Here is a 13,809-nt window from a genome sequence, read left to right as displayed (position 1 = left end):
ACTCGTTGGTCTGAGAGGCTTCGTGAGGATGGGACAGCAAATGCCGCGCTTTTCCAGTAATACTGCTTGGCCCCCATTCCATGGGTCCCATACCTCCAGGTGCAGGGGACCCTTCCTACAGCTAAAACATGCATGGCACATCCAGAGGATGGTACACCGTCTGATCGGGAAGAGTTTGGAAAAGTCACCTCATCTCCACGTCTCCTGGTATTCGGGTTCCCCAGCTCCTTTCCTTAGAGTCTCCCCACTTTGGGAAGGCAGCACACTCAACAGCCGGTTTTGCACGGCTTGGAATTTTCCGGTGAAGAAGGGGAATGGCGGGATGGAATGAGACACAAGCCTTAGATGTTTGGACAGGCATATGCCACTCTAGTTTCCTACCTGGAAGAAGAAATCCCCTATCCTTCAGGTGCCCCAGTAACTGGAATGGGTCTGTAGAAATCCTGTCCCTTTGTGTCTGCTTCCCTAAACAAGTTGAAAACCGGTGCTCAGGGGCACTGCAATTCACAAACATGCAGGGTTGTTATTGACACCTCTAATGGAGTCATTTCTTGAGCCAAGTATTCGTAAAGGCCTTGTAAGCAAGGCAGAATTGCAGGAAAGGGATTTCAAGGGGTAGTTTGCACTCGTCATTAAAGCACATGCAAAGCTGCTGAACATCGCCAATGATGCAGTTTGCCAAAAAGGCCGTATGCGTTATTCCTTAATCTATTCAGGAAAAACCCTTACTCCATTTTTGGCCAACAAAACAGGCGGGCAATGTAAATTAACACTACAAAGAGATATCACTTCGCACCAGTCAGAATGGCCAACCTCACAAACTGTAAAACCTGAAATGCAGGACAGGGCGTGGAGAAAAGGGAACCCTGACAAGCTGATGGTGGGAATGTAACTTGCTAACAGCCACTCTGGAGAAGTGGGTGGTGATTCCTTAAAAATCTAAAAACCAGAGCTTCAGAGCATATGGCGCTTCCACTCCTGGGCCTGTATCTTGGAAAAAAACGTAAATGGACAGGACCCAGGCACTCTAAAATTTATGCAGCCCTGTTTACAAGAGCCTCTACTCGGAAGCTACCTAAAAGTCCTTGGAAGGAAGAATGGATAAAGAAATTATGGTAGATATGTACAATGGAATATTACTCAGCCATGAAATGAATGAAATAAGGCCATTTCGGGCCACTCAGAAGGACCTACATACATTCATACTAAGTGTCATAAATCAGGCAATGAAAAATATCATATGATATTACTTATCGGTGGAATCTAAAAATTGATAGAAAGGTACTATCTTACAACACAGAAACACAGTCCCAGACTTAGAACACAAACTTATGGTTACCAAACTGGAAAGGTGTGTTGGAGGCATAAATCATGAGGTTGGAGTTAGTATATACATATTTACAGAGAGAAAACTTGTAATCAACATGGACCTGCTGTAGAGCACTTGGAACTCTTCTCAACACCCTTTAGTAACCTCAATAGGAAAATAATTCTAAAAAGAATATATAGTTATCTCTGTATAAATGAATCATGTTGGTGTATGTCAAAAATGAACACAACATGATAAATCAACTATATACTCCATTATAAATTTAAAATTAAATTAAATTAAAGAAAAATGATCACTAAATTTGTTTAGTCGCAGTGAACGTACTAGTGTCACATCCCTGGACACAGACACAATTTGGTCCCAAGGCTGGACTGTTGTGGGCCTGAGGACCTCGGGAGGATATGCCAGCTAATTCGCCCCCCTTGAACATGTAGTACCTGGTCCCCTCTGCATGGGATCACTATCTCCAGATCTAAGTGTGCCCTCATACTACTAAACCAACCCTCTGACACCCAAAGGATGGTGGACTCTCTGGGCTGGATGACATTTGGAAAATCACCTGCTCTCAACATATCCTGGTGTTTGGGTTCCGACCTCCCGACTCCTTCGTAAGGGTCATCCCACTCTACAAGACAGCACCCTCAACAGGTGATTTTGCAGGGGTTTATACTTGTTCGGGGGATGAAGGGTAAGGGGGAAGAAGGAATGGGACAGAAGCCCTTACATGTTTGGTCAGGCACATTCCACTCTAATTTAATACCCAAGAACAGGACTTGCCCTACATCTAAGGTTGTGTCAGTAACCAGAGAGGGACAGTAGAAATCCTGCCGCCTTCTGTTTCCCATAACAACAATTCTAAAACTGGACCTTATACGCACTTCATATTCACAATGCCTGGGGAGCTCTAAATGACAACAGCCCTCAAAAAATGTCTTGGGGTAGGTAATCGAAGTAGACTTCAAAACAAGGCAACCTTTCAATAACCCTTTTTCAAGGGATAAATCTTACTGACACTGTTCAAAAAAAAAGCACATATGAAGATACTCACCATTGCTTTATGTTAGACAAATGCAAATCAGATGTACAAAGAAGTATCACCTGGAACCACTCAGAATAGCCATCATCACAATGTCTACAAACAAGAAGTGGTTCAGAGGGTGTGGAAAAAAGAGAAACCTACTACTTATTTTTTTTTTTTTAATCTGCGTTGGGTCTTCGTTGCTGCGCGCGTCTTTTCTATAGTTGCAGCAAGCGGGGGCTACTCATCGTTGTGGTACGAAGCCTTCTCTTTGTGGTGGCTTCTCTTGTTGTGGAGCACAAGCTGTAGGCACACAGGCTTCAGTAGTTGTGGCTCGTGGGCTCTAGAGCGCAGACTGAGTAGTTGTGGTGCACGGGCTTACTTGTTCTGTGGCATGTGAGATCTTCCCGGGCCAGGGCTCGAACCTGTGTCCCCTGAACTGGCAGGCAGATTCTTAACCACTGCGCCACCAATTCTATGCTATCGGTGGCAATGCCAATTGGTAACAGCCACTAGGGAGCACAGAATGGAGGTTACCAGAGTAAGGGGAGGTGGGAGGGATAAACTGGAAATTGGGATTGACATATACTCACCACTATATATAAAAGAGATAACAAATAAGGGCTTACTGTATAGCACAGGGAACTCTACTCAATACTCTGTAATGACCTGTATGGGAAAGGAATCCAAAAAGGATTGGATATATGTATAACTGCTTCACTGTGCTGTGCAGCAGAAAGTAACACAACATTGTAAATCAACTCTATTCCCAAAAAATGGAAATTGAAATGAAATGAAGTAAAATAAAATAAAATAGAGATACCAGATGATCCAGCAAGTTCACTCCTGTGTGCATATCTGGAGGAAAGCATAAATCGAAAAGACACATCTTCCCCAATGTTCACTGCAATACTCTTTACAATAACGAAGACATGGAAGCAACCAAAACGTCCATCAACATATGAATATAGGTAAAGAATATGTGATACATATATATAATGGAATATGACTCAGCCATAAAATAGAAGAAAATAATGCCAGTTGCAGTAACATGGATGGACCTAGAGATGATTGTACTAAGTGAAGTAAGTCAGACAGAGTAAGACAAATATTGGATGATATCACTTCTAGGTGGAAGCTAAAAATTGATACAAATGAACTAACTTACAAAAGAGAGGCAGACTCACAGACTTGGAAAACAAACTTATGGTTACCAAAGGGGAGAGGTGAGGGGTAGGGATAAATCAGGAGCTTGGGGTAAACATACGAATACTACTATATATAACAGATAAGCAACAAGGACCTACTGTATAGCACAGGGAGCTCTACTCAGTATTCTGGGAATACCGTTATCAGATAAGACTCTGAAAAAGAATGAATATATGCATATGTGTAACTGAATCACTTGCTGTGCAGCTGAAATGAACACAACATTGTAAATCAACTATACTCCAATAAAATTTACATTTCAAAATAAAGAAAATCACCTATATTTCAAAAGAAAAAAAAAAGAATTCCCATCTCTTTATATGGCTTGATAGCTTACTTTTTTAGTGCTCAATATTATCCCATTCCCAGAATATATTAATACTATATCATTTCATTCACCTATTGGAGGACACCTTAGTTTCATTCACATTTTGGCAATATTGAATTAGGTGCTATAAATATCCATATGCAGGTTTTCCTCTGGAAGTATGTTTTAAACTACTTTCAGTAAATATCCATGAGAACACTTGACGGATTGTACAGTAAGGGAATGCTCAATATTCTAGCAAGTGTCAATCAGACTACCAAAGTAGCTGTATTATTTTTCATTTCCACCAATGACAAATGTCTTTTCCTATTGTTCCACATCTCCTACAGAATTTGTTCTTGTCATTGTTCACATTTTAGCCATTCTAAGTGTTACATAGTGGTATGTAATTGTATTTTTAATTTGCTTTTTCATGGCAGCATGTAATCTGGATTATTCTTCTGTATACTTATATGCATAGTGTCTATTTTCTTTGGTGAGGTGTCCATAAAGTACATTGGTCCACATTTTATTTAGGTTGCTTTCATTTTTTTCTACCCAATCTGTATTTGTTTTATTTATTTTCGTGCCTTATTGCATTAGCAAGGACTGGGAGTAAAATATGGAAAAGGAGTCATGAAAGGGGACATCCTTGCTTTTACCTGAACTTAGTGGAAAGGCTTCATGGTTTTGACCATTAATCATGATGTAAGATAAAAGTTTCCTGTAAATCTTTGTTATCAACTTGAGAAAGCTCCAGTTTATTTCTTTAACTGAGAGTTTTTATGAAGAATGGGTGTTAGATTTTTTCAAAGGTCTTCTGAATCTATTGATATGCTAATGATTGTCTTTAAGGTGTTGATATGATGGATATAATTATTTGATTCTAGAATGTTGAACCAGCCTTTCATACTTGGGATTATTTCCTCTCATTCATGATATAAAATTCTCTCAAAATATTGTTGGATTCGATTTGGTAATATTTTGTTGAGGATTTTTGCATTGATGTTCCTGAGAGATATTGGTCAGTTTTCTTTACTATTCATATGTTCTTCTAAGTTTGGATGTTGTGGATTTAGTGTCAGACATTCATTTGGGGAGATTCTCAGTCATTTTTAAAAAATATTTTCTGTTCTTTATTATCTTTATTCTCCTCCTGCTATACCCATTATGTATAGGTCACAGCATTTTTCATTGTTCCACAATTATTGATTACTCTGTTGTGTTGATTTCTTTCCTGCCCATTTTCTCTTTTCTTTTGAGATTTAAAGGTTTCTCCTGATATGTCTTCAAGCTCACAGATATTTCTCCTCAGCCAGCTCTTTGACTGCTAGAACAAAATACGAGAGACTTGGTATTTTATAAACAACAGAATATTTTTGTTTTCTCATAATTGCTGAGGCTGAAAAGTTCAAGAACAAGTAACCAGGGGCTTCCCTGGAGGTGCAGTGGTTAAGAATCTGCCTACCAATAAAGGAGACAAGGGTTCGAGCCCTGGTCCAGGAAGATCCCACATGCCATGGAACAACTAAGCCCGCGCACCACAAATACTGAGCCTGTGCTCTAGAGTCCACAGGCCACAACTACTGAGCCCGTGAGCCACAACTACTGAAACCCACACGCCTAGAGCCCGTGCTCCGCAACAAGAGAAGCCACTCAATGAGAAGCCCGCGCACCGCACCAAAGACCCAACACAGCCAAAAAATTAATTAATTAATTATCTAATTATTTTTTTTTAAAAAAGAAGAAGTTGCCAGCTGACTTAGTGTCTGGTGAGGGACCAATTTCTGGTTCATAATGTGGGTCTTCTCGCTCGGCAATGAAATCATGGAATGGGCATAAGATCTTCTGTGTGCTACATTTATTAGGTCACTAATCCCATGTTTGAGGTCTCTGGCCTCATAACCTAATCACCTCCCAAAAGCCCCACCTCCTAATACCATCAACATGGGAGCTGGGTTTCAAAATTTTAAAATTAGAGGTACAAAATATTTACACCATAACAGGGGCCACAGAGTTAACTGATTTTTCCTTTCATGTTAAAGGTTTGCACATTTATATTTATTATATAATCCCAAAACCCTTGTTTTTTTTTATAAGATTCTTTTTCTGTATATGCCAGTACAGACCACTGAGTAGAGTTCCCTGTGCTATAAAGCAGGTCTTTATCTATTTTATATATAGTAGTGTGTATAAGTCAGTCCCAATCTCCCAATTTATCCCTTCCCCACTTATCCCCTGGTAACCATAAGTTTGTTTTCTATATCCATGATTCTATTTCTGTTGTGTAAATAAGTTCATTTGTACCTTTTTTTTTCTTTTTTAGATTCCTCATATAAGCAATATCATATGATATCTGTCTTTCTGTGTCTGACTTGCTTCACTCAGTATAGCAATCTCTAGGTCCATCCATGTTGCTACAAAACCCTTAATTGTTAAGGATAACTCTCAATTTTTCCCAGTATCATCAGCAATTCTTTCTGGCAGACACGTGATAACACTTTTTAAACAGGGATATTGAGACCAAGGCTCCTGACCTGCAAACAAACAAAACATCATTCATATAGTGAAAACTTTGCAAATCAAAGGATGAAAGCACTTGGTCTAAATCCCTTTGCACCCACTGCTGACAGAGAGCAGAGGAGTTTGACTCACTAATCTTCATTATGTGCACTTCTTCCTAATGGGGTATTCCATCTAAAACTTATAAGAAGCGGGGATGTATCATGGAACACACCAATCGCTACTACAGATTCTGAAGCAGCAAAAAAAAAAAAAAAAAAAAACATGATGAATCCATCCAAAGGGTTCTGTCCACATTGTTACAATAGTTTCCCTCACACTGTGAACCCTTTTCAAACTCTGTCACTTGAACCTATTTTTATTTTTTTCAACAAAAATACTGTTAATCTGCAGTCAGACACTCCAGTAATATTACACTATCCCTTGTGTAAATATGTAGGGATTTGAGGAGCTATGGGAGGTCACCATGAGAGGTTGCCTAGAGTAATTAGGACATTTCATTTAATGTTGGTTCTTCTCCCTAAGATGTCTGCTATCCTCTTCTTTTTGTAGCTACTAGCATTGAGAAAGTGACCAAGATAAGGCCCTTCTCTTTTACTGCCCATGAATGCAACTGTGATTAACCCCACAGAACTTGGTGCTTCCAGAATCCCCTGAACCTACTGACCCTCCATGCATGGCATGACATAGATAAGGATGGTGACGTGTATCCTTGTATAGAGCATGTTATAAAATGTTTGACTCTTCTCTTCCTCATAATTCCAAAGAATAGATTTCTTTGGATTTCTGCTTAATGCTGCTGGAGTTGGTACATAAGTTGAGGGAGGTATCAGGGCACACCAAAAGAGAGGGTAACTGCACAGAAAATACAAGCAGGTACATTTCTGTGTAGTTTCAAGCAGCTTATTTGCTATATCAACCATGGTGACATGTTGACCCTTCCTCTTTCTACTAGTAGTACAACAAACATAAAGGATATTTAGGCTGCTTGTTTTATCCCCACCTCTCACAATTGATCTGCATTAACATATAGGACAATGAAGGGCCCTTTCTACCATCTTAACCAATATTTGAGAACTAGAAAATGTCCAGATTTTGGGGGGTTTATTTTCATATTCCCCAATCAGGCCTATGAAGGAATCTTAACTATTGTGTTTACTGAAGTCATATCTCTGGCGGCATCCCATCATCAACAAAACTGGAAAGAAATTTGAAGGGTCTTCGATTTTACCATATTTGAAATAACAATATTTTAGCCTGACACGTTTTTGGATTTTAGAAAAAAATATTTTAAATGAGACAAAAAATCATTTTTATGACACAAAAAGACAGCAATAGTTTTATATTTTTATCTGTTCCACTTGCACACAAGTGTCTCATGGGGTTATGTAAAGCTCTCCTGTTGGGTGCTGTGCATGGTGCAAGTATGGATTAAAGCTTAGGAATCTTAACCTTCAGTCACCTGAAACATTTAAATTAGGATGCAAGCAATCCTGTCCAACATTTGAAAAGAGGAAGACACTCTCTTTATTTTATTTGTTAGGTAATTAATCTGTCTTTTCCCCAAGGAGAGAAACAAGTGGCATCTTCCATCAATGTGTTGCACAAATATCTTTGAACAGAGAGTGCAAGCAGAGGCTGATACAGGAAGTGAAAAAAAAAATGAGAGACCCTCTTGTGGCATTTTCTCCTAACTTATTGCAATCTCCCATTTAAAATGTGGGAATAATCAATCTTCCGAGGAAAAAGGCCCAAGGAAGGTTTTTGCTTCTGTGGAATAATGGGATTGCTAAAGATTTCAAGAGGCAAGACGAGTTAGTGAGAATGACCATGAGAAATCAGAGAAAAGTCAGATCCATGGATGAAGTGATGTTTACCACTGTGAATCAATGAGAAGTAGGAGCAAATGAAAAGAAAGCTGATACAACATTTTCTGAATAAATGTAACCTTTCAGCTGTCATAGAAAAATTAATACTCACTATGATACAACATATTTAGTTTAGAAAGTTAACTTAAATTTAAAGCTTAATAATTACATTTATTGAAGAAATGAAAACATATTTGTGGTTTAGAATAAATAATGTGTTCTGCTACAGGTAAGAAGACTACATAAATCAATAGAAATAAGACTAAATAAATAAAGAGGAAAATAACAAATTAGATGTTATTAACATTAAAAACTGGCACTCATCTAAAGAAAGAGAAGGAGAGACAGAAAGAGAGAAGAACTCATCTCAAGCATGTATTAAAAACTCCTAAATAAGAAGTCTTCAGATGTTAAAAAAAAAAAGGAAGTCTTCAATAAGAAGATAATGGAATAGCAAAATGGGGGAAATATACCAAAAGATATTTCAAAAAAGAGAGTACAGAATGTTAAGTAAACATATCAAAAGATGCTTGGCTTCTTAGTAGTCAATTAAATGCAAAAGCGTGATACCTGGAATTATCACTCACCAACCAGAAAGTTCAAATGAAAATGACAGGTATTATCAAGTTTGACAAGAATGTGTATAATCCTTGAATCTCATTCACTGCTGCTGAAGATGAAAAATCATACAAATGTTTTGAAAATATTTAGAAATATCGAAAAAGATAAACACAAGAAAGCTATGACTCGAACATTTTACTACTACGTGTATACTGAACAATAATTTATACACACATCACCAAAGCTCAAGTTCTAGAATTTATATACCAGTGCTGTTCTCAATAGACACAAACTGAAAATCACTCATATTGTAATACACATTGGAATAAATTAATTAATAGTTAAATATTTACATTATGGAATCCTATGCAACAGTGGCAATGCATGATCACAGCAACAGGCAACCATATAGGCATATTCACAAACAACATAAAATAAAAAAGCCCAATCCAAAAGTGATTTTACTGTGCCATAACATTTATATAAAATACAAAATACAGGTAAAGTTATCTTTTTGATAGATACCAGAACAATATTAAACCTTAAGGGGAGTCACTAGAATGGGACCAGGGGGCCTCTGAGTATCTGGCAATTTTCTGTGTCTTTATCTAGAAGCTATGTTTAGAGTGTATTCAGATGCTGAATTTTCTGAAATTTGTCATTTCCTTACAAACCATGCATGTTTTTCGTTGTTTTTTATACATAACAAAAACTAAAAAAGATAGACCAGGGAAGGTAATTGTACTAGCACTTTAATATCCATGCTTTTCAAGGTGGAAGTGAAAAGTATTAAATACTTGACATTGTGATTACTTCTTAAAAGTAAGGTGAAAATTTGAGGTTAATAAATAAGACATACTTCTTCATATATAATCCTCAAAGAGGAGGGGTAGAAAGGAGTATTATTTATTTTCTTTAATACAGAATCATTAAGATAGAAAATAATGAAAACAGACTAGGTTTAAAAAAGAGCACACTGGACTTCCCTGGTGACACAGTGGGTAAGAATTTGCCTGCCAATGCAGGGAACAGGGGTTCCATCCCTGGTCTGGGAAGATCCCACATGCCACAGAGCAACTAAGCCCGTGTGCCACAAGTACTGAGCCTGTGCTCTAGAGCCTGCAAGCAACAACTATTGAGCCTGCATGACACAACTACTGAAGCCCATGCACCTAGAGCCCATACTCCACAACAAGAGAAACCACCGCAAGGAGAAGCCCGTGCACCACAACGATGAGTAACCCCTGCTTCTCTAGTAACAACTGGAGAAACCCTGTGCAGCAACGAAGACCCAACACAACCAAAAATTTAAAAAAATTAAATCTTTTGACTTCTGAGATGACTCACTCACGTGGCTGTAGGTAAGAGGCCTCAGTTCCTTGCCACATGGATCTCTCCTTAGGGCTGCTTGAGTGTCCTCATGACATGGCAGTTGGCTTACCCCAGGATGAGTGATCTAGCAGAAACCAAAGCAGAAGCTGCAATGTCTTTTATAACTTTGGAAGCTGCACTTTGTCATTTCTGCAATTTCTTATTAGTTAAACAGTCAACCCTTTTCAAGTGCGAGGAGCCACACTGGTACATGGAGACTGGGAGATAATTAGGGGATAATTAGGTCCATCTTGGAGGCTGGCTACCAAAGTGGCTGACTAGCCAAAGTCTGAATTTTGTTTTCTTCACTTCTGGAGAGAAAATGGTCAGTGAACCTCATTGGTGGTCTTTGAGATGTACCAAAGCTACCTCTTGCTCTCACCCCCAGCTGTGTGGCTGACAGGGTCTTGGTGCTCCAGCTGGGTGTCAAGCCTGTGCCTCTGAGGTGGGAGAGCCGAGTTCAGGACATTGGTCTACCAGAGACCTCTGGCACCTTGTAATATCAAATGGTGAAAGCTCTCCCAGAGATCTCCGTCTCAACGCTAAGACCCAGCTCCACTCAGAGACCAGCAAGATCCACTGCTGGACATCCCATGCCAAACAACTAGCAAGACAGGAATGCAGGCCCACCCATTAGCAGAGAGGCTGCCGAAAATCACAATAAGGTCACAGACACCCCAAAACACACCACCAGATGTGGATCTGTCCACCAGAAAGACAAGATCCAGACACACCCACCAGAACACAGGCACCAGTCCCCTCCATCAGAAAGCCTACACAATCCACTGAACCAACCTTAGCCACTGGGGGCAGACACCAAATACAACGGGAACTACGAATCTGCAGCCTCTGAAAAGGAGACCCCAAACACAGTCCCCAAAGCCAAATGAGAAGACACAGAAACACACAGCAGATGAAGGAGCAAGGTAAAAACCCACCAGACCAAACAAATGTGGAGGAAATAGGCAGTCTACCTGAAAAAGCATTCAGAGTAATGATAGTAAAGATGATCCCAAATCTTGGAACTGGAATGGAGAATAGACAAGAAACATTTAACAAGGACCTAGAAGAACTAAAGAGCAAACAAACAATGATGAACAACACAATAAATGGAATTAAAAATTCTCTAGAAGGAAACAATAGCAGAATAACTGAGGCAGAAGAATGGATAAATGACCTGGAAGATAAAATAGTGGAAATAACTACTGCAAAGCAAAATAAAGAAAAAAGAATGAAAAGAATTGAGGACAATCTGAGACATCTCTGGGAAAACATTAAACGCACCAACATTCGAATATAGGGGTCCCAGAAGTAGAAGAGAAAAAGAAAGACACTGAGAAAATATTTAAAGAGATTATAGTTGAAAACTTCCCTAATATGGGAAAGGAAATCGTTAATCAAGTCCAGGAAGCGCAGGGAGTCCCATACAAGATAAACCCAAGGAGAAACATGCCAAAACATATATTAATCAAACTATCAAAAATTAAATACAAAGAAAAAATATTAAAAGCAGCAAGGGAAAAACAACAAATAACATACAAGGGAATCCCCATAAGGTTAACAGCTGAACTTTCAGCAGAAACTCTTCAAGCCAGAAGGGACTGGCAGGACATATTTAAAGTAATGAAAGGGGAAAAGCTACAACCAAGATTACTCGACCCACCAAGGATCTCGTTCAGATTCAACAGAGAAATTAAAACCTTTACAGACAAGCAAAAGCTAAGAGAATTCAGCACCACCAAACCCGCTTTACAACAAATGCTAAAGGAACTTCTCTAGGCAGGAAACACAAGAGAAGGAAAAGACCTACAATAAGAAACCCAAAACAATTAAGAAAATGATAATAAGAACATACATATCAATAATTACCTTAAATGTAAATGGATTAAATGCTCCAACCAAAAGACATAGACTGGCTGAATGGATCCGAAAACACGACCGGTATGTATGTGGTCTACAAGAGACCCACTTCAGACATAGGGACACATACAGATGGAAAGTGAGGGGATGGAATAAGATAGTCCATGCAAATGGAAATCAAAAGAAAGCTAGAGTAGCAATTCTCATATCCGACAAAAAAGACTTTAAAATAAAGACTATTACAGGAGACAAAGAAGGACACTACATAATGATCAAGGGATCAATCCAAGAAGAAGATATAACAATTGCATATATTTAGGCACCCAACATAGGAGCACCTCAATGCATAAGGCAAATGCTAACAGCCATAAAAGGGGAAATCGACAGTAACACAATCATAGTAGGGGACTTTAGCACCCCTCTTTCACCAATGAACAGATCATCCACAATGAAAATAAATAAGGAAACACAAGCTTTAAATGATACATTAAACAAGATGGACTTAATTGATATTTATAGGACATTCCATCCAAAAACAACAGAATACACTTTTTCTCAAGTGCTCCTGGAACATTCTCCAGGATAGGTCATATCTTGGGTCACAAATCAAGCCTTGGTAAATATAAGAAAATTGAAATCGTATCAAGTATCTTTTCCGACCACAATGCTATCAGACTAGATATCAATTACAGGAAAAAAATCTGTAAAAAATAGAAACACATGGACGCTCAACAATACACTACTTAATAACCAAGACATCACTGAAGAAATCAAAGAGGAAATAAAAAAATACCTAGAAACAAATGACAATGAAAACATGAAGACCCAAAACCTATGGGATGCAGCAAGAGCAGTTCTAAGAGAGAAGTTTATAGCAATACAATCCTACCTCAAGAAACAAGAAATATCTCAAATAAACAAGTTAACCTTACACCTAAAGCAATTAGAGAAAGAAAGAAAAAAAAAAAAAAAACAAAGTCAGCAGAGGAAAGACATCATAAAGATCAGACCAGAAATAAATGAAAAAGAAATGAAGGAAACAACAGCAAAGATCAAAAAAACTAAAAGCTGGTTCTTTGAGAAGATAAACAAAATTGATAAACCATTAGCCAGACTCATCAAGAAAAACAGGGAGACGACTCAAATCCATAAAATTACAAATGAAAAAGGAGAAGTAACAACTGACACTGCAGACATACAAAGGATCATGAGAGATTACTGCAAGCAACTATATGCCAATAAAATGGACAACCTGGAAGAAATGGACCAATTCTTAGAAAAGCACAACCTTCCAAGACTGAACCAGGAAGAAATAGAAACTACAAACAAACCAATCCCAAGCACTGAACTTGAGACTGTGATTAAAAATCTTCCAACAAACAAAAGCCCAGGACCAGATGGCTTCGCAGGCAAATTCTATCAAACATTTAGAGAAGAGTTAACACCTATCCTTCTCAAACTCTTCCAAAATATAGCAGAGGGAGGAACTCTCCCAAACTTATTCTATGAGGCCACCATCTCCCTGACACCAAAACCAGACAAAAATGTCACAAAGAAAGAAAACTACAGGTCAATATCACTGATGAACATAGCTGCAAAAATCCACTGCACAATACTAGCAAACAGAATGCAACAGCGCCTTAAAAGGATCATACACCATGATCAAGTGGGGTTTATCCCAGGGATGCAAGGATTCTTCAATACATGCAAATCAATGTGATACACCATATTAAAAAACTGAAGGGTAAAAACCATATGGTCG

This window comes from Balaenoptera ricei, chromosome 2 (genome assembly GCF_028023285.1).
Source record: "Balaenoptera ricei isolate mBalRic1 chromosome 2, mBalRic1.hap2, whole genome shotgun sequence".
Lineage (NCBI taxonomy): Eukaryota > Metazoa > Chordata > Mammalia > Artiodactyla > Balaenopteridae > Balaenoptera > Balaenoptera ricei.
This window is presented reverse-complemented; position numbering follows the sequence as displayed.